The following is a 21918-nucleotide window of genomic DNA, read 5'->3' as shown; positions in this document are numbered from 1 at the left end:
GAAAAAAAACCCATCAGGCTCACTAATGTCCTTGATGGAAGGAAATATGCCATCCTTGCCTGGTCTGGGCTACATGAGACTCCAGACCAGAGTGTCTGGGTGACTCTTAAGTGACACCTGAAATGGCTTAGCAAGCTAATCAGTTCAAGGGTAATTAAACAAAGACCAATATCATACCTGAAAGAATAAAGAAGAAGCACTGTCCTCCTTCTGTGTTGTAATCACTCTGGAAATAATTTTATCCCTATACTCAGGTGTGCTTGCTGAAAAACAGTGAGATTTGAAACAGATATACCATTTTGGAAAAGGATATATGAAGCATTTAGGAACATAGGAGCAGGAATAGCCCATTTAATCCCAAGCCTGTTCCACCATTCGAGATTATCTCACCTCTATGCTGCGTTCCTGCAACATCCATTTATCCCTTACTACCACTTCACTCTTGGGTGGGAGGTTTGGGTATAATACTGGGGGAACACCACTTGCCAATGGTAGGCATATGGACGAATCACCCATCAAAGGTTGTGACACAAACATTTTGGCAGTTGGAAGCTCAAATGGAAATGTGAAGTAACAGAAAGGTATCATGTTTCTCTTGACTCCATGAGGTGAGTTAAAAATTGAAAATCTATCTACAAGTAGTTCTTCTATAACGCAACGGTTGCATTCTTGTGCAATGCCACATTATAGAAAAATCACGCTTTAGAAACAGCACTTAAAGTGTTGATGATGTAATCGCGTTACAGCCAACATGCGCTTTAAGTGTTCATGCTTAAAAATAGCGTCCCCAATTCGTCAATCGCGTTATAGCAAATTTGTGTTAACGAACCGCGCGTTATAGCAGAACTACCTGTAGTAAGAATGCAAAAGAGACAAACAACATCAAGTGGGACACTTGTTGTGATAATTCCCCCTTTCTCAGGACTGCTTCCCATATGTCTTTCCTTTTCCTGAACTGAGGTAACCTCCCGAATTCCATGGTTAAAAGACACTTGGCAGGTACATGAATGGGAAAGGTTTGGAGGGATCTGGGCCAAACACTAGCAAATGGGACTAGTTTAGTTTAAGAATCCTGGTTGGCATGGATGAGTTGGACCGAAGGGCCTGTTTCCACGCTGTATGACATTATGACACCAAAACAGGCCCGTCAGCTGTTTCCCTCACTTCATCCCTCCTCTCCTTTTCCTAATGCAATGAAAATCTTCTTTGCCAGAAAAGGTGGGTCAGAAGATCAAGCTGATTAGTTTTTACTTTGAATTCAGAATTTTTTTTAAAATTCAGGTTAGCAGGTCTGTATCAGATTTCCAGAATAATGACTCAATATCCCTGTCTTCATTTTCTGCCCACCAGCTTCTGCATTCAACGCATCAGCCGCCACTATTTCCATCATATCCAGCAGGATATCACAACCAAAAGGCTACCCCTCCTTCTCCTTCTTTGCATTATGCAGAGTCAGCTTCTTTCACAACACATTGGTCCACTCTTATATCGCTCCGAGCACATCATCACTCTTTCCACCATGGCATATTCCTGTGCAATCGCAGAAGGTGTAACACTTGCTGTTTACCTCCTCGTTCCTCACTGTCCAAGGTCCTAAACACACCTCCCAGATAAAGCAGTGATTTACTTGTACATCTTTTTATCTCATCTACCATATTTAGTGCTCTCCTTTACATTGGCGAGACTGAAAGAGAGCTGGGTGACAGCTTTGTGAGATGTCTCTCCGCTCTGTCTGCAAGAATGAACCCGATCTTCAGTCACTTGTTATTTCAATGCACTGCCTTGTTCTCATGTTAGCATTTCTATCCTAGGCCTGCTGCAGCGTTCCATTAACCAAGAAGTGCAACACCTCATTTCCTATTTAGGTAGTTACAACATATAGCAATCAACATTGAGTTCGACAACTTCGGTGAATTCTTTCCTCCATTTTATTACATCTTTGCCTCATTTCCACAACCCTGCTTGTATGTCTTCTTTGCAGGAGTCTGTTATCAGTAGTGCTAATTTCTGCTGTTAACATCGATATTTAATATCAATATTTTTCTATATCTCTCCTTGATCATGAACATTCCTTTTTTTTTATTTTTGCACTGGCCACCCTCACTATCAGTTCTGAAGAATGGTCACTGGACTCGAAATATTAACTCTGATTTTTCTCCACAGATCCTGCCTGATCTCCTGCGTTTCTCCAGCAATTTCTGTTGTTGTTTGTTTCGGATCTCCAGCATGCACAGTTCTTTGTTTTATTTCACTTTATTTTTCATCCGTTCTTCCTCCGTTTTTGTCAACAACATAATTGTGTTCCATAATTCTGTAATTTCTGAGAATGTCAGTGAACATGAATCATTTACACTGCTTTTAAGTCCACAAGTACTGACAGATCTGCAGAATTTTCCAGTATTTTCTGTTTCTGTTAAAGGTAGGCTAATAGAGAGAGAGAGAGAGAGAGAGAGAAATAAACAGAGACAGAGAGGGGAGGAGAGAGAGAGTAAAAAAAAGAGAGAAACAGAGAGAAACAGTAAGTGAAAAGGAGCCACAATAATCTCATTATTTCTTAGAGTCATAGAGTCATACAGCACGGAAACAGACCCTTTAGTCCAACTCATCCATGCTGATCATAATCCCAAACTAAACTAGTCATATCTTCCTGCATTTGGTCCATATTCCTCCAAGCATTTCTTATTCATGTACTTATCCAATTTTCCCTCTAAACATTGCAATTAGCCTGCATACACCACTTTCTCTGGAAGTTAATTTCATACATGAACCTCTATCTGTGTAAAACAATTGCCCCTCATGCCTATTTTAAAACTTTCTCCTCTCACCTTAAAAATATGCCTCTCGTCTTGAAATCCCCCATTGTAGGGCAACGATATCTGCCATTCATCTTATCTATATACCCATGATATTATAAGCCTCTGTAAGATCACCTCTCAACCTCCTATGCTCCAATGAAAACGTCCTAGCCTATCCAGCCTCTCCTTATAACTCAAATCTTCCATTCCCACAACATCCTGGTAAATCTCTTCTGAATCCCCTCCAGTTTAGTAATAATATTATACTGTGTTAATAATGTATTATTAACATAATTCTTGATACTGGGAATTCTGGTTAAACCCTTGCAAATCTTTCACACTTCTTATCTACCGCTAGAAAATTATTTTTATGCAGATCAAAAATATGTATAGTGCTCAAAATATGATCTAATTCAGGCTCCAAATACATTTAGAAGTAGCTTATTGATTTTGAATGTTTCCCCCTGTCTATTGTGATCTCTGACTATCTCTTTATGATTGACTGAAACTATAGGTTGACAGCCTGTCAACCATGGAACTAGGGAAGAATCCTCAGGTGGGGAGAAAGGAAGACATGTCGAAGCCCCCAACCCATGAAAGGTGGGATCATCGGAACAGATGCCTCCTTTAATGTAGTTTCCTCTTTTGCATTCTTGTTGCATAGTTTCTTTTTATAACCTGAAAGTTAAATGGCATCAAGGGATATGTGGATAGTGGAAACATGGTATTGATGTCAGATGGTCAACCATATGTTCAGCTCACTGCTGGAGCACCACCAGCCTTCATTTAACTAGAGTTTTATTCTCTTTCAGCCAACACACAAAGTTTAAACTGAACGTTGTTGAAATGAGATATTGGCTAGGATTTTCACACTTGAAGTTAAAGAGTGATGGCGAACGAGTTTCATGGTATCATTTCCTTTATCAGGGCCCAGGGTGAGTTATGTCATGCAATTAGGCGCTTCTCAGTCCATTAATTATGGAAGTGAGATGGTCCCCCTGTGACTCAGTGGCCTGCATGATGAATGGTATAGAAAATGCTCACCATATTACAGCTTCCAAAACTCTGGCATCATATTTAAAGCCTACCATTTTCAGTGCTCTTAACAAGGAACTGCTCCTCACACTGTGATGTTTACCTTGAAAGTCTCAAACATATCCACCAAAGCAAAATGCTCCCCACTTCTTTTAGAAAGATCTTGAGGCACTGATCTTGAGGTTAGGGGGAGAACATGAGTCCTCTTCCCAAATGACTGCAATATGAGTTCAGCCTGTTAGCAGCAATTGCCAAGCTGTTTCTGGTCCGACAAAAAGGATCATTAGCAATCCAGAAAGAATGTCAAAGACCTTCTTCCTTCCTTAAAGTGCTATGGCACTGTCTCTTTCCGCTAGTTCACACTCACAAGTAACAATAATCACTCTAAATCTGCTATTTGGGCCTCACAGAGGTGATAGACTACAGTTATCAGCATGATAAACATCACTTTCATGCAAGGATTCGCACCTACCTTGTTCTTGACAACTGATAAATGTTCCTGCCTTCCATGCTTCATACTGATAGGTGACATTTTAACTACCTCTCCTGCACATGCATCATTGCCCAACAGCACATGCATCTACTTCAATCATATTCAATCCATCCCTTTGTTGGAATTGGAGGAAAAAACTGACCCAGAACTCGGCAAAGAGATTATTAGCCCAGTGATATTACCACTGTGCAACAATCACCTCAATATTCCTGCACCATCCACATATCTCTATACATCTTTAATAACTAGAAGATCTCTGTATTGACTAAGCTTCCATATCCATCCGGGTTAGAGAATTCCAATTCTTCACCACCTTCTGAGTGAAGACTTCCTTCTCATCTTGGTCCTAAATGGCTGACAAGATCTTCTGAACGTATGTCCCCTGGTTTGAAACCCCATCCAGTCAGGGAGATCTCCTTTCATGCATCCACCCTGTTGAGTACTGTAAGAGTATATATGCTTCAATAAGATTCTCTCTCATTTGTCTAAACTTGAGGATATACAGAATAATCCCACCATGCCAGAGATCAGTCTGGTGAACCTTTGAAGTATTCCTTCTACAGAAACTACATGCCTCCTTAGATAATGAGATCAAATATTCCAGCTGCAGTCTCATCAAGGTTCTACATAATTGTAGCAAGACCTCATTTGGATAAATGATTTAGATGAAAATTTAGGAGGCGTGGTTTGTAAGTTTGTAGATGACACCAAAATTGGTGGTATGATGGACAGTGAGGGAAGTTATCTAAGATTTAAAAGGGATCTTGCTCAATTGCGCCAATGGGCTGGGGAGTGGCAGATGGAGATTAATTTGGATAAATGTGAAGTATTGCAGTTTGGTAAAACCAATGAGAGTAAGTTAATGGTAGTATGCTGGTAGTATTGCCAAACAGAGACAACAAGCAGTCGGATACAAAGTTCTTTGAAAATTGCATCACATGTAGGCAGGGTGTTTAAAAAGGTGTTTAGCATGTTTGCCTTCATTGTTCAGAGCAATGAGAAAAGGAATTGGAACATCCTGCTGAGGTTGTACAGGAATGTTGGTGAGGCCACCTTTGGAGTGCCGTGGACAGTTCTGGTCACCCTGTTATAGGAAGGATATTATTAAATTTAAGAAAGGTAAGAAAAGATTTACCAGGATGTTGCTGGGAATGAAGTGTTTGAATTATAAGGAGAGGCTGGATTGGCTGGGATTTTTTTCCCTGGAGCATAGAAGGTCAAGGGGTGACCTTATCGAGGTTTATAAAATAATGAGGGGCATAGCTAAGATGAATAGCAAAGTTCTTTTCCCTAGGGTAGGGGAGTTCAAAATCAAAAGGTATATAACTTAGCCTAGTAATTAAGATGGATACATCATGGAGAACTCCCATGCAAGCTTGAGGATTCAGAGGCATTACAAAGCTGGTTACTCGGTGACAAGTAATGTGGCTCATGACACCATAGTATTAATGGTGATTAATGCAGAGCAAACTTGCTGCTCAAGGTTCAATCAGAGTCATGGTGGAATGGAGTGTAGACCTGTTGAACGTGCTGTTCTGTTGCTTGGTTCGTTCATTGGAAGGGAGTCCTGCATTATTGTCCGGAGAGAATTTGCGACATCATCCTGGTGTAATGTGTTGTGCACAACTGCAGCAAGCTATGAGATGATGTAATGGTTGCTGGGGGACTGAGGGAATAGTCTTCTGAGGAAGAAGACAAGGACACTTGTGAAAAGAAGCTCTTTATGACCATGACAGAGCAGAGCTGCATTGGCGTAACAAGTCCAATAGAACCTTATTGACGCTGGCTTCAAGTAGATAAGAGCTGGGTGCATCAGACCATCACAGACTGTAAAATATTCTTTGGTCCTAATGTCAACATTTGGTTTGCATTTTGGGACTAAACTCCAGTCTCTATTGCTTTTGTTTATTATCCTTTGCTATCTATAAATAAAATGTGGATTTGCTCAATTGCTTACTGCTACATGATATTCACCTACTGAGAAATGACAAGCTATAGATCTACAATGGTCATCAGGGAGGCAGCAGCAGTAACTTGGAGGGTTTTCGGTAGAGCTAGAGTTTGAAATACCACCACGGACGTGGGTATCCTGTCACCAAGTCATCCTTTATTTATACGTGGTGAGTCCTTGACACTGGTCCAGTTTCCTCAGAGCCAGCTCTCAGAATGAACAGAACCTCTGACCCTCCTGCTTCTATCTGTCAGCCAGGGCTCCCTGGTTGGATCAGATTAACAGTCCCAATCAAGGAACTCATATTAAATGAGATCTACCTGGCTGACCTCATTACAATCACTACATCGCTACATGAATAAAGTGTGTGGCCTGATGATTAAACAGTGACAAGCAGGGGACAATGGTGTTGGATGTGTGAGGGAGTGTCAGCAATATCGACTATGAGTCATGGGCAGCGTGGTTTTGTGGTTGCTGTCCCATTACATTGCTAGTGAGGGGCAAGGTCAGATTGTCAATGCTTGTCCAGGTACACAGAAGCCTTTCAAATGTGGCATATGCACAAGGGATATATCAGCCTTCTTAGCAGTTATGTACAAGGTACGGCATGTAGTGAGATAAGGCTGCAGTCAGAGGTGAAGGTTATCTTAGCGAGAGGGTAGGTACTTAACGAGATGTGTTTGCTAAGGTACTGCAAGAAAACTCGCTAAACCTAATGGCGAAAAACTCCAGAAAATTCAACCCACCTTGCACTTAGCTGAAAAAGATGTGAGATTCAGTTCAAAGCAACAAAACAGTCATCTAACGTCCCAGTAATTATATTGACCCGAATTCTGGGTGACAATATGAAACATAAACTGTCAATAGGCTTGAAATTCCTGATGCGCAACAATTTTGCTCCTCTTTAGTTTTTGAAATCAATATTCACAGTGTCATTCAACATAGCAACATAGAGGTGGTATTGCAGGCTTCATCTAACCATTAATAAAAACAATAATAAAGGTAGGTCATCTTTGAGTTCAGTTCTGGGTTAACACTAAAGACAACATTTGGCACCACTCAAATTACCTTCACTCATTACACATTGATAACTTGTAACTTTATTTCTACTTTATATTGAGAAGAATTGTAATGTTGAACTTTTAACTTATTTCTTTATCCTTTACTTTTTAGCTAAGATTTTGTACCTGAGATAGTGCCATGAAAAGTGACATTGTAAAGTTTTCACTGTACTCCTGCATCCCTGTACTTGAGTACACATGTTAATAAAACTTGATTCTGATTCCAATAACAGATGGCAAATAGAACGCAAGCTGTAGCAATGCAATGAAGTTGGATCATACTTTGACCAGAAAGTTCCATGATACTGCAGCTGTTTTACTGCCATAAATTTGCCAGATGCGTGATGGAAACCCCCAATTCCCAGCATTCTGTTTGCACTTAAACTGAATATGCAAGTGGTAATTTTTTTGATATTTTTCACCCTTTAGTGGAGATCCACTCACCAAAAGTAAAAGTAGGAGCTAAAGGCCACAATTTAATTGGATGGGGCAGCATGGTGGTTCAGCGGTTAGCACTGTTGCCTCACAGCGTCAGGGTCCCAGGTTCGATTCCAGCCTTGGGCAACTGTCTGTGTGGAGTTTGCACATGCTCCCTGTGTCCGCGTGGGTTTCCTGCCACAATCCAAAGATGTGCAGGTTTGATGAATTGGCCATGCTAAATTGTCCATAGTGTTCAGGGATGTGTGGGTTAGGTGTACACATAGAGTAATAGGGTAGGGTGGGATACTGTTCGGAGGGTTGGTGTGGACTTGTTGGTTGAAGGGCCTGTTTCCATTCTGCAGGGATTCTATTTCTAAATGGTGGGGTTGTAATGCACAATACATGTCCAAATATTCTGTCTCTAATTTTGGTATGGTGATTTCTAGCCAAGTGTAATGTTAAGTAGCTCTCTTATGCAGGAAGAAACACACTTTTGTTTTTAATTTTATAAGTTTCACATTGTTTTGAACCCAACAACTGTTTTAACCTTAGTGACTTCTTCCAATAAGGAGTTAAAGCGTCAAGCAACACAGCCATCACTAACAGGAATAAATGTTGTGCATCTGCTGTAAATTCTGCACGTGTGCTGTAAAGAGCAGAAGAAATATCATTCACAACATTATTCTGGTGTTTCTGTTGCACCTCCGCTAAAGCTCAAGAAGATGAGCATGAGAATCTGCTGACAATGTCGGAACAGGTAACTTTTAAAAGGAATATAAATTCTTAATTGTTACTGAAAAGGTCACATAACAAGATTTCATGTTTCGAAATAAAAACTTTTACTGACAAAAGAAAAAGACCAAGAATTACTAACTTAACAGTTTACCCTGCAAGCATTTATAATTTCAGTCAAGATCCTTGTTTATTTTCAATTTCAAGTGTGCATCTCTTTTTGTTGCAGCTTTTTGAATATTCATTTATTTATCCTGATTCTAAATCAATAGATGCTACAGAGCTCAGAAATCTACTCTAGTTCTCCTTTGTTTCCCATTCTGGAACATAGACTTGCAAAACACCCTCAGTTTCTCTGTGAGGACTGTATCACTGATCTCTTCTATAAAGCAGACTTGCTCATCTTTAATTTCTCATAAATTACGATGGTGCATTCCAAACTTCACTCACATTTTTGCATACTATGTCACAGAATACCCCTGATTTCTCCTGTTTCCATCTTCAGTTTCTGACTGACCCTGAGTGCCTCTCGTAGACTGCTTGCTGGCTGTCTGACCCTTAGACTGTTAAATGTCTTCTCACCCCTACCACAGTGAAGCTTTTGATTTCTCCCAACCTACCTCTAATTCTCCCAATGTCCCATGCCTTCAGTTCCTCGCCTTCCAGGCCCACAGTCTCATCATACAATCCATTGCCCCTAACCATGAGACGTTCAATTACCATACTCAACACAAGCCCTCCTCCACCAAGCTAACCAATCTTCACACCACCTGCCTACCCACAACACACCACCTAGCCACCACGATCAGCAACTGCCTAGGTTGACTATCCTATACCCCGCACCTCCAGCCACCCCCACCATCCTCCCCCCTCCACTCTTCATAGATCAGTCTCTGCCCCATAGACAGATGTGATCCTGAAGCCTCTGTTAGCTAGCTCCCACAGTACTGAAAACAAAGCCTGTCAATGGGAATCAGTGACATGACTTATTCATTTTGGAGTTAAAACAAGAAAAATAGAAGAAGGAGGCCTTTCAATTCTTCACCGTCCTTGGTCATGACTGATCAACTACGTCAATACTACCTCCCCAAACCTCATATCTCTTCATGCTGTTAGTATCTGGAAATCTATCAACTTTTGTTTTGAATATTGTCATGTTCACAAAACAGAAAGACAGCCTTTTACATTGTTTGGAAAGCTATAATTTCTTGTTTCAATTTTAAAATGGACTTTGGTGGACTAAAACAGGATGACCACTATTCACAAGTTGAGTACATTTCTGGAATATTCCATTCAGTGTTTACCACAAAAGAGATGGAGTCATACAGTCATGGAGATGGAGAGCATGGAAACAGACCCTTTGGTCCAACTTGGCCATGCCAACCAAATAGTCTAAATTAACCTAGTCTCATTTGTCAGCATTTTGCCCATATTCATCTGAACACTTCCGATGTATGTACCTATCCAGCTGCCTTTTAAATGTTGTAACTGTACCAGTCTCCATCACTTCTCCTGGCAGCTCATTCCATATGCACCATCCTCTGCGTGAAGAAGTTGACCCTCAGGTCTCTTTTAAATTGTTCCCCTATCACCTTAATCCCATCCCCTCTAGTTTTGGACTCCTCTATCCTGGGAAGTTCAGACATCATCCTCCTTGAATCTGAAAGACTGGCATTGTATTGATTTTACAGTCAACAAATACTAAAGAATGGTAGACATTTTATTTTTCAAGCAGAGACCCAGAATAAACATAGGACTAATAAATGTATCATGTGTCTTAAGTGGCACTAACATTTCACCACTTAACTCTTGCAATGAAAAAATATGTCAATACCTCTGGTCAAAACCAATCTCATTTAGTTGAAACTGACTCATCCAAGAATGATCATATTCCCAAAATGAGGGGGTTGTCTCCTATGTCTACCACAAATCTGCTTTCACTGGTTCCTATTAGAGTATAGGAGCATGAATAGGCAATTCAGCCCATTGTGCCTGCTAATCTCATCACAGCCTCAATTTCAATTTCCGTATAACCTACCCATTATAAATTAAAAACCTGTTTATATCCTCCTTAAACTTACTCAATATCCCAGCTTCCTCCACAAGCCTTCATCTGTTTATCTTAAACTATGACCTCTCATTCTAGATTTTCCCACATAATGAAACATCATTTCCACATCTACTTTGTCAGCCCCTTTTAGCATCTTATATACCTCAATTAGATCTCCTCTCATTCTACTAAATTCCAAAGAATATATACATAAAGTGCACTATCTCCCCTCATAAAACAAACTCATCATCTCTGGAATCAATTTAGTGAACCTCACATTGAGAATCCTTCAGTCCCACTTGCTATAAGGTTGGCCCATCATAAACAGGGCAAAGCTATGTGTTTCCCATGGAAATGTGATGGTGAAATTGAGTGTCTCAAAGCAAATATTTCTCCAACTCAGAAGTTGGTCAACCTGTGGAATTCACTAAGCTGTAGAGGCTGAGCCACTGAGTATATTCAAGAAAAAGTTTGATATTTTTTTATATTTTTAAAGGCATGGAGAGAAAGCAGGAACATGGCATTTAAATAGATGATCAGCCATGATTATATTGAGTGGCACAGCAGGCCTGAAACATTACACCCAAAACTTCGACTTCTGCACATCCTGATGCTGCTTGGCTTGCTGTGTTCTTCCAGCCTCCTGCCTGTCTACTGAAAGGCCAAATGGAATATTCCTGCTCCTGATTTCTATGTTTCTTTATTTGTCAAGTAATCCTATGGGATAATGGCTACTCTGCCCAAATTATTTCTTGCTATGGATTGTGCAAACTGATAGAAGGCTCTCAGCCAGTCATAAAGTGCCAGCCTCAGGATAAGGTATCTGCTACACAGCCATAACAGAAGTGGTGTTTGTCACTAATGAGATGCTATTGTCAAGCCAAAAAGGACATTCTGCCTAGCACACAAATGAATAATGTGGTATATGAATTTTGGTGCTAGGTATGTGGTCTAAAAGTCTGGTGGATCACTGTGGGTGGCACGGTGGCACAGTGGTTAGCACTGCTGCCTCACAGCGTCAGAGACCCAGGTTCAATTCCTGCCTCAGGCGACTGACTGTGTGGAGTTTGCACATTCTCCCTGTGTCTGTGTGGGTTTCCTCCAGGTGCTCTGGTTTCCTCCCACAGTCCAAAAATGTGCAGGTTAGGTGAATTGGCCATGCTAAATTGCTTGTAGTGTTAGGCGAAGGGGTAAATGTAGGGGAATGATTATGGGTCGGTGTGGACTTGTTGGGCCGAAGGGCCTGTTTCCACACTGTAAGTAATCTAATCTAGTATTTCCCTATAACTGTTCATCACAATGAAAGTAGTGACTATGTCAAGCTAGCCCTTGCTTGCAAAATCCACATCATAGTGTCTCCCATTCGATGTAATTCTGAAATTGGAAAACATTTACTGGATAATCCTGAATCTATGAGGAGCTATGTTAATAAACATTTTATGATTGTCATTCAGGTTCACAGTGAATACACTTGCATGTACTGAGAGATTTATATATTACTATACATGGCCCTGTTCTTCAAGAACACATACAGACAATACACCTGTTTCAGTTCATCAAAATAAGTGACAACAGTTGTTGGGACATATCTTCAAAACTATATTTTTAAGTTTAAATAAAGCAAATTATGAATTCATGAAAGCAGAGCTGGATCAAGTGAATTGCCAAATCAGGTTAAAGGATAGGTCAATAGAAATGTACAAGCAAACATATTAGAGGATATTTCAGAATACACAAAGTAGCAATGACAGGAAAATTCCAAGGGGCAGATCCACAACCTGTGGTTAACTATAAGTGTTAATGATCGTATCATAACAAAAAGAAATGGATATAATTATGCAAAGATAGGTAGCAGATCAGAAGATTATGCAAAAAATGAAAAAGCAGCAAAGAACTGCCAAAACAAACTAAAAAGTCTGAAAAATTAGCATATAAAAAAAAGCCAGCCAGAACTATAAAAACAAACAGTGGGGAGGCTCAATAAATATTTAAAGGAGAAAAGAACTGACAACATGAGCATTGGTCCTACAGAAAATGAGCTTGGGGAATTAATAATGGAAGATAAGAAACTGGCAGATAAATCAAAGAAGTATTTTGCATCAGTCTGTACTGCAGAGGATATGGACTTAAGAGGATATAAGTAAGCAGTGAATCAGGAAATAAAAGGGAGGAACTCAAGAAAATCACAGAGAAGTGGTACTGGGTAAATTGCTGGAGGTATGAGTTGACAATACCTATGACCTGCTGGAATTCATCCACGACTCTTAAAGGAAGTGGCTAGTGAGATCATTAATGCATTCATTTTAATTTTCAATTCAGCGATTATCCCATTAGATTGGAAGTTATCGACTACAAGTTCTTTATTCAACGAGGGAGAGAGACTGGAAACTGGAAAGCATAGGTCAGTTAACTTAGCATCTGCAATCGTGAAAATATCAGAGACTATTGTGAAGTAAGTTACATATGGGCACTTGGAATCATTCCAGATAATCAGGTATGGTCAACATGGTTTTGTGAAAAGGAAATCAGTTTGACCAATCTATTGTAATACTTCGAAGAACTAACACATTTTGTACTTCAATTTTCAAAAGGTATTTCATAAGGTGCAATATGAAAGGTTATTGTAGAAAATAAAAGCTCTTGGTGTAGCAAGTAGCACATTGGCATGGATAAAAGATTGGCTGGCTAGAAGGAAGCAGTGAAAATGCATAAAGGGTCTCTTTCAGGTTGGCAAAATAGAAATGAGTGGTGTGCCATTTATATGAAAGGATGGAAGTAAGTTGTGAACAGCGCAGAAGGAGGCATTAAAAAGGTATGTATATAGGTTAAGTGAGTGAGCAAACATATGGTGAATGGAGAATAATTTGGAAAGATGTAACATTGTCCATTTAGGCAGTAAGATTTAAAAAAAAATAAGCACATTATCTAAATAGTGAGAAACTGTAGATCTTTGAGATGGAGAAAGATTGGGATGTGCTCTTGTATGAATTGCAAAAGGTTAATATGAATATACTGCAAATAATTAGAACTATTAATAGCATGTTAACATTTATCATTAGAGAAGTTGTACACAAAAGTACAGAGGTTATGCTTTAGTTATACAAGGCTTCGCCAAATTTGCATATGTAGTTCTGTGTGTAGTCGTACCTTAATAGAAGTGTGAATATCCCCTTATTTAAGGAAGTATGTAACTGTTGAAAAGACTTATTAGACTCATACCAAGAATGGGGTTGTGAAGTTGCCCTTCAGGAAAAGCTAGGGCTTTATCCATGTAATTTAGAAGAGAAAAAGGTGACTTCATTGAAACATGTATGTAGATGTGGGTAGATGTGGAGAACATGTTTCCTTTTATGGGAGAACCTAGAACCAGGGGCCATTGTTTGAAATTCAGGGGTTGCCCATTGAAAACAGAGATTAGGTACAATTCTTTCCTCTCAGAGGATTGTCAATATTTGGAACTCTCTTCCTGAAAAGTTAGCAGAAGCATCTTCCTTGGATAATTTTATGACCGAGATAGATCATTTCTTATTCAGTTAAGGGTTGAAATGTTATTGGGGTGGATGGGAATATGAATTTGAGTTTGTAATCAGAGATCAGCCATGGTCTTACTGAATGAGGGAGCAGACTCAGAGGCTGAATGGCCTACTCCTTATTCATATGTTAATTTGCTGCCTATAGTTAGGTAAGCAATAATTGAGAAGAACACAGTTGACATCAAAATTACTTTGGACATGAAAAATTGTATTAGGATTCCTCAAGGTCCAAGAGCAACAGAACTATTCCTCCAACATCACAAAGGATCGGTTGACCTCTCTTGCCTCAATTTTCCTTGTCACCTCTAGTGCCATTGTCTGTTGGTCATCACCCTCTCTCCACACAACATTAACCTTACAGACATAGATCCTACCATCAGAATTAATGAGATTTCCATCAAATTTGGGCAGGGTACAGTTAAAATAGCCCAGGCTTCATTTTAAATTCTCTGCAACGGTTATATCCACCTACCCTGCACATGCATTCAGTTAAAATCAGAGCTATGGAATACAGAACAGGGACAAGAAGGGAATAAGTGCTAACATTTAATCTGTAATACACAAGTCAGTGAAAATGTGACTAACATTCAAATATTTCAATAATTTCAATTCTGAGCATGATATTTTATATTCTCAAAACCTGAAGAATTTAAGTACAAGTTTCTGTTTAAATCATTAAGACTAAATACACAAGAAATTCTGAATAACAGCCCAGATTTAAAGTCATCTTGGGAAACAGGACTGAATATGTATCACAGATGGCAACATGAAGCAATGTATTTTCCAGACATGCAAAATTCCATTTAATTCATTCAGCATTAATCTACAAACACACTATACTAAATTAATATGGCACGAGCAAATATGCTTTAAAGAAAGTCTTAGCTCTATACTGAAACTTTTCAAATGAATGCCTTTTAAGCAGTTTGTTTCCAAAATAAAAAAGGAAACTCAACTTGAAAAACAAATGATTTTTTTACCAAATATATCTTTGCTGGATGCGTGGATGAGAATAGGACTTACATTCATTTAAAGCATGACATGACCACACAAATTCATATTAAAATAGATTAGGTATGCAACAAAGAAATTTCATCTACACTTACTCCAACATGCTGTCCTCGGTAGTATAGTGGCTAGTATCCCTGCCTGTGGGTGGCACGGTAGTTCAGTGGTTAGCACTGCCCTCTCACAGCGCCAGCGACCCTGATTTGGAATGGGTCTGGGTGGATTACTCTTTAAATGATTGGTGTGGACTTGCTGGGCCAAATGGCCTGTTTCCACACTGTAGGGAATCTAATCTAAATATAAAAGGGAGACAAATCTGACATTATGAATGACTTATGTTAATTGTTCCAATAATATGCACATAGTGTGCAGGGTGTTCTAGCTAGGTGGATAAAGAACTGGTTGAGCAACAGGAGACAGAGAGTAGTAGTTGAAGGGAGCTTCTCGAAATGGAGAAAGGTGACCAGTGGTGTTCCACAGGGATCAGTTTTGGGGCCACCGTCATTTGCAATGTACATAAATGATCTGGAAGAGGGCACTGTTGGTATGATCAGCAAGTTTGCTGATGACATGAAGATTGGTGGAGTAGCAGAAAGCATAAGGGACTGTCAGAGAATACAGGTGGATATAGATAGACTGGAGAGTTGGGCGGAAAAGTGGCAGATGGCTTTCAATCCAGACAAATGTGAGGTGAGGTGATGCATTTAGGCAAGACTAATTCCAGAGTGAATTATACAATGAATGGAAGAGCCTTGGGAAAAGTCGATGGGTAGAGAGATCTGGGAGTGCAGGTCCATTTTACCCTGAAGGTTGCTGCACAGGTGGATAGAGTGGTCAAGAAGGCATATGGTATGTTTGCCTTCATTGGACAGGTATTGAGTATAAGAGCTGGCAAGTCATGTTAAAATTGTACAAGACATTGGTTCGGCCGCATTTAGAACACTGTGTACAGTTCTGGTTGCCACATTACCAAAAGGATGTGGACGCTTTGGAGAGGGTGCAGAGAAGGTTTACAAGGATGTTGCCTGGTATGGAAGGTGCTAGCTATGAAGAGAGGTTGAGTAGGTTAGGTTTATTTTCATTAGGAAAAAGGAGATTGAGGGGGCACCTGATTGATGTTTACAAAATCATGAAGGGTATAAACAGGGTGGATAGAGACAAGCTTTTTCCAAGGGTGAAGGATTCAATAATGAGAGGTCACGCTTTCAAGGTGAGAGGTGGAAAGTTTAAGGGGGATACATGCGGCAAGTACTTCACACATAGGGTGGTGGGCATTTGGAATGCGTTGCCAGCAGAGGTGGTAGAGGCAGGCACGGTAGATTCATTTAAGATGCGTCTGAGTACATAGAACATAGAACAATACAGCACAGAACAGGCCCTTCGGCCCACGATGTTGTGCTGAACATTTGTCCTAGCTTAAGCACCTATCCATGTTTCTATCCAATTGCCGCTTAAAGATCACCAATGATTCTGACTCTGCCACTCCCACAGGCAGCGCATTCCATGCCCCCACCACTCTCTGGGTAAAGAACCTACCCCTGACATCCCCTCTATACCTTTCACCCTTCACCTTAAATTTATGTCCCCTTGTAACACTCTGTTGTACCCGGGGATAAAGTCTCTGACTGTGTACTCTATCTATTCCCCGATCATCTTATAAACCTCTATCAAGTCACCCCTCATCCTTCCCCGTTCCAACGAGAAAAGGCCTAGCACTCTCAACCTATCCTCGTACGACCTATTCTCCATTCCAGGCAACATCCTGGTAAATCTCCTCTGCACCCTCTCCAAAGCTTCCACATCTTTCCTAAAATGAGGCAACCAGAACTGCACACAGTACTCCAAATGTGGCCTTACCAAGGTACTGTACAGCTGCAACATCACCTCACGACTCTTGAATTCAATCCCTCTTCTAATGAACGCTAATACACCATAGGCCTTCTTACAAGCTCTATCCACCTGAGTGGCAACTTTCAAAGAGCTATGATCATAGACCCCAAGATCCCTCTGCTCCTCCACCTTACTAAGAACCCTACCGTTAACCCTGTATTCCGCATTCTTATTTGTCCTTCCAAAATGGACAACCTCACACTTGACAGGGTTGAACTCCATCTGCCACTCCTCAGCCCAGCTCTGCGTCATATCTAAGTCCCTTTGCAGCCAACAACAGCCCTCCTCACTATCCACAACTCCACCAATCTTCGCATCATCTGCAAATTTACTGATCCACCCTTCGACTCCCCCTTCCAAGTCATTAATAAACATTACAAACAGCAGAGGACCCAGAACTGATCCCTGCGGAACTCCACTTGTAACTGGGCTCCAGGCTGAATATTTACCATCTACTACCACTCTCTGACTTCGACCGGTTAGCCAGTTTTCTATCCAACTGGCCAAATTTCCCACTATCCCATGCCTCCTGACTTTCCACATAAGCCTATCATGGGGAACCTTATCAAATGCCTTACTAAAATCCATGTACACTACATCCACTGCTCTACCCTCATCCACATGCTTGGTCACCTCCTCAAAGAATTCAATAAGACTTGTGAGGCAAGACCTACCCCTCACAAATCCGTGCTGGCTGTCCCAAATCAAGCAGTGTCTTTCCAGATACTCATAAATCCTATCCCTCAGTACACTTTCCATTACTTTGCCTACCACCGAAGTAAGACTAACTGGCCTGTAATTCCCGGGGTTATCCCTATTCCCTTTTTTGAATAGGGGCACAATATTTGTCACTCTCCAGTCCCCTGGTACCACTCCCGTTGACAGTGAAGACGAAAAGATCATTGCCAACGGCTCTGCAATTTCCTCTCTTGCTTCCTACATAATCCTAGGATATATCCCGTCAGGCCTGGGGGACTTGTCTATCCTCAAGTTTCTCAAAATGCCCAACACGTCTTCCTTCCTAACAAGTATCTCCTCTAGCTTACCAGTCTGTTTCATACTCTCCTCTTCAACAATACGGTCCCTCTGATTTGTAAATACTGAAGAAAAGTACTCATTTAAGACCTCTCCTATCTCTTCCGACTCAATACACCGTCTCCCACTACTGTCCTTGATCAGACCTACCCTCATTCTCGACATTCTCATGTTTCTCACATACGCATAAAAGGCCTTGGGGTTATCCTTGATCCTACCCGCCAAAGATTTTTCATGCCCTCTCTTAGCTCTCCTAATCCCTTTCTTCAGGTCCCTCCTGGCTATCCTGTATCCCTCCAACGCTCTGTCTGAACCTTGTTTCCTCAACTTTATGTAAGCCTCCTTCTTCCTCTTTACAAGACATTCAACCTCCCTCGTCAACCAAGGTTCCCTCACACGACTATCTCTTTCCTGCCTGACAGGTACATACATGTCAAGGACACATCGTATCTGTTCCTTGAAAAAGTTCCACATTTCAACGACATCCTTCCCTGACAGCCTATGCTCCCAACTTATGCTCCTCAGATCTTGCCTTACAGCATCGTATTTACCCTTCCCCCAGTTGTAAAACCTGCCCTGTTGCACGCACCTATCTTTCTCAATAACCAAGGTGAAAGTCACAGAATTGTGGTCACCATCACCAAAATGCTCACCCACTAACAAGCCCAGCACTTGTCCCAGTTCATTACCAAGTACCAAATCCAATATGGCCTCCCCTCTGGTCGGACAATCTACATACTGAGTTAGAAAAGCTTCCAGGACATACTGCACAAACACCGCCCCGTCCAATCTACTCGATCTAAAGTGCTTCCAATCAATATTTGGGAAGTTGAAATCGCCCATGATTACTACCCTGTGGCTTCTGCACCTTTCCAAAATCTGTTTCCCAATCTGTTTCTCTGCATCTCTGCTGCTATTGGGGGGCCTATAGTAAACACCCAACAAGGTGACTGCTCCTTTCCTATTTCTGACTTCAGCCCATACTACCTCCAAAGGCAGATCCTCCTCGAATTGCCTTTCTGCAGCCGTTATACCATTTCTAATTAGCAACGCCAACCCCCTTCTTTTTTACCACCCTCCCTAATCTTACTGAAACATCTGTAACCAGGAACCTCCAACAACCATTCCTGTCCCTCTTCTATCCACGTTTCCATGATGGCCACAACATCGTAGTCCCAGGTACCGATCCACGCCTTAAGATCACCCACCTTATTTCTGATACTCCTCGCATTGAAGTATACACACTTGAACCCATCTCTGTGTCCGCAAGTATTCCCTGTCAGTGCTACCTTCTCCACAGCCTCCCTACATTCTTGGAAAACAGCTAACTTACTTGCTGGACTACAATTCTGGATCCCATCCCCCTGCCAAATTAGTTTAAACCCCCCCCCCCCCGCCGAAGAGTGCTAGCAAACCTACCCCCAGGATATTGGTGCCCTTCTGGTTCAGGTGCAACCTGTCCTGTTTGTACAGGTCCCACCTTCCCCAGAATGCAGTCCAATTGTCCAAATACCTGAAGCCCTCCCTCCTACACCATTCTTGAAGCCACGTGTTCAACTGCACTCTCTCCCTATTCCTTGCCTCACTGTCACGTGGAGTAGGTGGGGAGCAGAGGGATACAGATGCTTAGGAATTGACCGACAGGTTTAGCCAGTACATTTGAATCACCTCAGGCTTGGAGGGCTGAAGGGCCTGTTCCTGGACTGAAAATTTTCTTTGTTCTCTTTGTTCAATATTTCATGTTTGAATGTAACATACTGTGTATGCCAGTCTAATAATATTTAATTTTATTATACTGGAGGTAATATCAAATATTAATAGAAAATATTAGTTCAAATATAAATATTGTATTTTATTAATGGCGACAGATAACTAGAAAGGTCCCAAAACTGATACACTAGATGCGGAGATTTAAATTCTCTTTTGATGTACAGATGACATCATGATGCAGAGTTGTGCAGCAATAGAAGATGCAAAACAGAAGCAGTGTTCGCCATATTCTTTGCAAGGAGAACATCAGATGTTAAAATGGTGAATCCCAATAAGGAATTGCCGATGGAAAGCAATAGAGTAAGAATATTACAGGGTAGCTATATTACAAGGGAAGATTAGTACTCTCAGAATGTAATAGCAGGGTACATTTTTCATTAGCCACAAGTTGGTGCTTTCAGAGTGAAAAAGATGATCATGGTCTGGAAAGTTAGGAAGAGAACCACATAATTGGAACTCTGCCACTTTTGTGACAGGAATGATCTTCCCAGCAGCTGTAAGTACTCTCATATGCAACTTTAGAATACATTAGAATTAACCATAGCGTAATTCACAGCACAATAGGCCATTGTGCAGTTTGTTTGTCCATTTGGAGTGCACTTATGGAAAGGTCCTTACAACATATCTCTGAAATAAGCAGATGTTTCCCAGTTAGTTGATTTAATTCAGGAGAAGGTGGGGATGCAGAGGGGAAGTGATGATATAACTGCATTGTTATTTCATAAGTAATCCAAAGACTAATGTTCTGAAATACATAAGTTTGAATTTCACCATGGGATATTATGAAATTTAGATTAAATTAATAAATCTGAGAAAATAGGCGACTCTAATTGTGAGCAAATAACCTTTATCAATTGTCATGAAAACCTACCTAATTCACTAATGTCCTTTAAGAATGGAAAATAATGATCAAGAAATGGTCATTGTCACCTGATATGGACAATATATGGGCACTAAGTCCATAGCTATGTAGTTAACTCTTAAATGGCTGAGCAAGCCATTCATTTCTTCATAACAGCTTTTAAGTTGGATAAAAGGAGTGAAACTAGATAAGTCAACTTGACCAACGCATCAGAAAGACCAACAGCAAACCCTGTCCTATTGGCCCTGCAAGGTCCTCTTTACTAATACCTTGGGGTTTGTGCCAAATTGGAGATCTTTGTACAAGAAAATTTTCTGATTCAGTATGTGGATGTACCTACCAGAGAAGGTGCAAAACCTGACCTACTCTTGGGAAATAAGGCAGGGCAGGTGACTGAGGTGTAAGTGGGGGAGCACTTTGAGGCCAGCGACTATAATTCCATTAGATTTAAAATTATGTTTGAAAAAGATAGACCAGATCTAAAAGTTGAAGTTCTAAATTGGAGAAAGGCTAATTTTGATGGTATTAGGCAAGAAGTTTCAAAAGCTGACTGGGGGCAAATCTTCATAGGTAAAGGGACGACTGGAAAATGGGAAGCCTTCAGGAATGAGATAACGAGAATCCAGAGAAAATATATTCCTGTTAGAGTGAAAGGAAAGGCTGGTAGGTATAGGGAATGCTGGATGACTAAAGAATTTGAGGGTTTGGTTAAGAAAAAGGAAACATATGTCAGGTATAGACAGGATAGATCGAGTGAATCCTTAGAAGAGTATAAAGGCAGTTGGAGTATACTTAAGAGGGAAATCAGGAGGGCAAAAAGGGGACATGAGGTAGCTTTGGCAAATAGAATTAAGGAGAATCCAAAGGATTTTACAAGTACATTAAGGACAAAAGGGTAACTAGGGAGAGAATAGGGCCTCTCAAAGGTCAACAAGGCGGCCTTTGTGTAGAGTCGCAGAAAATGGGGGAGATACCAAATGAGTATTTTGCATCAGGATTTACTGTGGAAAAGGAGATGAAAGATATAGAATGTAGGGAAATAGATGATGACACCTTGCAAAATGTCCATAGTACAGAGGACCAAGTGCTATATATCTTGAAACGCATTAAGATGGATAAATCCCCAGGATCTGATCAGGTGAACCCTAGAACTCTGTGGGAAGCTAGGGAAGTGATTGCTGGGCCTCTTGCTGAGATACTTGTATCATCGATAATCACAGATGAGGTGCTAGAAGACTGGAGGTTGGTTAACATAGTGCCACTCTTTAAGAAAGGTGGTAAGG

The sequence above is a fragment of the Chiloscyllium punctatum genome, chromosome 5, assembly GCF_047496795.1.
Source record: "Chiloscyllium punctatum isolate Juve2018m chromosome 5, sChiPun1.3, whole genome shotgun sequence".
NCBI classification, from domain to species: Eukaryota; Metazoa; Chordata; class Chondrichthyes; order Orectolobiformes; family Hemiscylliidae; genus Chiloscyllium; species Chiloscyllium punctatum.
This window is presented reverse-complemented; position numbering follows the sequence as displayed.